Here is a 3,289-nt window from a genome sequence, read left to right as displayed (position 1 = left end):
AGGTTAGGGTCGCTGTCAGGCTTTAGCGCTGTATTCCTGTCGAACTCGGCGGAGGTTTTTCTACATGTGCACGAAGATTCATGAAGAACTGCCCGATCAGAGGGTCTCATGCGCCGATGACAGCAGATTCCTCACGTGCGGGTCGAGCTCGTGCCTGGCGGGCCGCGGATAGGTGCTTTTCTGCGGTCTTTCTGGCGTATTTTCTCCGCTTTTTCTCAGTGAATTGGACATTAAACAGATAGCTGGAGATGGGTGGGGTAAAGAGCGCCACTGAACCCTGGGAAGGCGAGCGAGCGTCTGGTCACATGACAAGCCTGCCTGCGCGTCACCGGCCGTGCTCGTACGTACGGGGGAACGGCGCCCTCTTTAAACAGGTCCGCGCACAGACGCCAAATTAGTTTCATTTTTCTTTTATGATTTATGAACAATGGTCTAGCCTTGCCATAAGTCCCTGTACACACTCCTGTATAGTAGGTTGCGGTATACGCTATCGTTGTACCCGCCAAAAAGAAGAAGAAGAAGAAGTTGCCAAATTAACTTTAAACACCACGCAGACCCGCGTCACCGGAGCTCATAACTCATCTAAAGCAGCGGTGCAGATGGGATTTTTGAACTGGGGGGGGGACGTTAACATCGCCTAATCAGCTGTGCAGAGTTATTAACTGATGATTGGCGCTTTTCGTCAGGAGAGTGGGGGGGGGGGGGGGGGGGGACGGATCGGGGTCACTATGAATCTAGGGGGGACATGTCCCCCCCGTCCCCAGTGCTATCTGCGCCCCTGATCTAAAGAGGAGTCCATCACTGGGACTTCAAACCACCCTGGTGTGGAGTGCTACAATATATTACACGGGAACTATCTGCATGGGAATATACATAGTGAACGCCAATGGTCTTTACTAGTTCGATGCAACTCCATAAAAACAAACTTATGTAATGTGTGTATGCCAGTCAAACTATGTTTCTGTAATTAAGACTTGCATTTAAATAGTCTTAAACTGCCTCAAGAACTTTAAAGATTTTACATAAATGATCTAGCTGCACCATCAGTCCTGATCATCTAGTCAAGCTGATTCTCACACACACACACACACACACACACACACACACACACACACACACACACATACACACACACACACACACACACACACACACACCATCAATCCTGATAATCTAGTTAGGCTTATTCTCTCCGGGTCATGACAGGCAGGGGGAGCGGAGGAGTGCTGTCTGAACAGGAAGTGGAGGAGGCAACAAATAGACTACATTACCCAGAAACCTGCTGTAGTATGATGCTGCAGACTTTATCCAGGTGCCTGATTGTCCAATAGTTGGACACACACACAAACACACACACACTCTCACTCTCTCTCTCACTCGCTCTCACACACACACACAAACACACACACACACACATCAGTGATGATTATTACTAAGAGGTGTACTCTGGACCCGTCAATGGTGTTTCTAGCAATCACAACTCCCATCCCCTGACACACACACACACAAACACACAGAGGCCTCCATCACAGCTGAGCACACACACACACACACACACACACACACACACACACACACACACACACACAGGCCTCCATCACAGCTGAGCACACACACACACACACACACACACACACACACACACACACACACAGGCCTCCATGACAGCTGAGGTTGTTTTGTAAACAGTTCATATTTACTGATGATGTCCTGGCTGCTTAGACTGTAAATAAAACATTACGAAACTCTACCCCCCCCCCGGCACTACAAAACTCTACCTCCGCCAGCACCTCCCCAAAAGGACCCACCATAACACTGCAAACCTCTACCTTCACCCCCCCAAACACTACACAGCACCCCCCCCTCCCACCATAACACTGCAAACCTCTACCTCCACTCCCCCCCCCCCCCAAACACTGCACAGCACCCCCCCCCCCCTCCCACCATAACACTGCAAACCTCTACCTCAACCCTCCCCCCCAAAAAAAACACTACACAGCCCCCCCCGAAACACTACACAGCCCCCCCCTCAAACACTACAGAGCTCTACCTTCAAAGCCCAGCACAGCACAGCACAGCACAGCACACACACACACACACACACACACACACACACACACACACACACACACACACACACATACACCAGCCTGCTCTCTCTGCTGCTAATAACCTCATGGCACTCTCACACACACACACAAACACGCACACATCACATATCTGTCACAAATACACGTAAACACACACACGTCACATATCTGGTCAAACAGACACACACACACACACACATGCACACACAAACACAGACACGCCAGACGCACGCACACACACACACACACACACACACAAACACAGACACGCACACACGCACGCACACACATCACATATCTGGTCACACACACAAACACAGACACGCACACACACATGCACACACATCACATATCTGGTCATTCAGTGCAACCACAGGAAGATGGAGGAATGTTTTATGTGGTGAAGATGCCTCTCGTGTAATTACTCATGCTGTGCCGAAAGAACAGGTTCACGTTAACACCAGTAATACACACACACACACAACCACAGACAACACACACTCTCAGACACACACACACACACACACACACACACAGTCCAAAAGAACAGGTTTACGTCAACACCAGTAATACTCGTCATACACAAACACACACAACCACAGACAACACACACTCTCAGACACACACACACACACACACACACACACACACACAGTCCAAAAGAACAGGTTCACGTCAACACCAGTAATACTCGTCATATTATCAGCATCACAGTCACACAGACACACAGACACACACACACACACACACAGACAGAAACACACACACACACACACAAACACACACACACACACAGAGACACACACAACCACAGACAACACACACTCTCAGACACACACACACACACACACAGTAGCATTTAGCATTAGCATTAGGTCACATGTGCTACTGTAGCATTAGCATTAGCATTAGCTCACATGTGCTACTGTAGCATTAGCATTAGCATTAGCTCACATGTGCTACTGTAGTTTCAGCATTAGCATTAGCTCACATGTGCTACTGTAGCATTAGCATTAGCTCACATGTGCTACTGTAGTTTCAGCATTAGCTCACATGTGCTACTGTAGCATTAGCATCAGCTCACATGTGCTACTGTAGTTTCAGCATTAGCATTAGCTCACATGTGCTACTGTAGTTTCAGCATTAGCATTAGCTCACATGTGCTACTGTAGCATTAGCATTAGCATTAGCTCACATGT

General features: G+C 48.6%; 1 protein-coding gene across 1 annotated transcript in view; it reads right to left on the bottom strand.

Annotated features, from left to right (window-relative positions):
• Window positions 1-239, bottom strand: part of gnas (GNAS complex locus) — a 24,505-nt gene extending 24,266 nt beyond the window's left edge. Inside the window, exon 1 of the mRNA XM_080845738.1 lies at window positions 1-239. This exon is cut by the window's left edge and continues 1,254 nt beyond it. The gene's annotated coding sequence lies outside the window, so the exon portion shown is untranslated.
• Between the last annotated feature and the right edge of the window lie 3,050 nt (window positions 240-3,289).

This window comes from Sprattus sprattus (assembly GCF_963457725.1).
Source record: "Sprattus sprattus genome assembly, chromosome: 10".
NCBI classification, from domain to species: domain Eukaryota; kingdom Metazoa; phylum Chordata; class Actinopteri; order Clupeiformes; family Clupeidae; genus Sprattus; species Sprattus sprattus.
The sequence above is the reverse complement of the archived record's forward strand: the minus strand, read 5'-3'. Positions and strand labels throughout refer to the sequence as shown.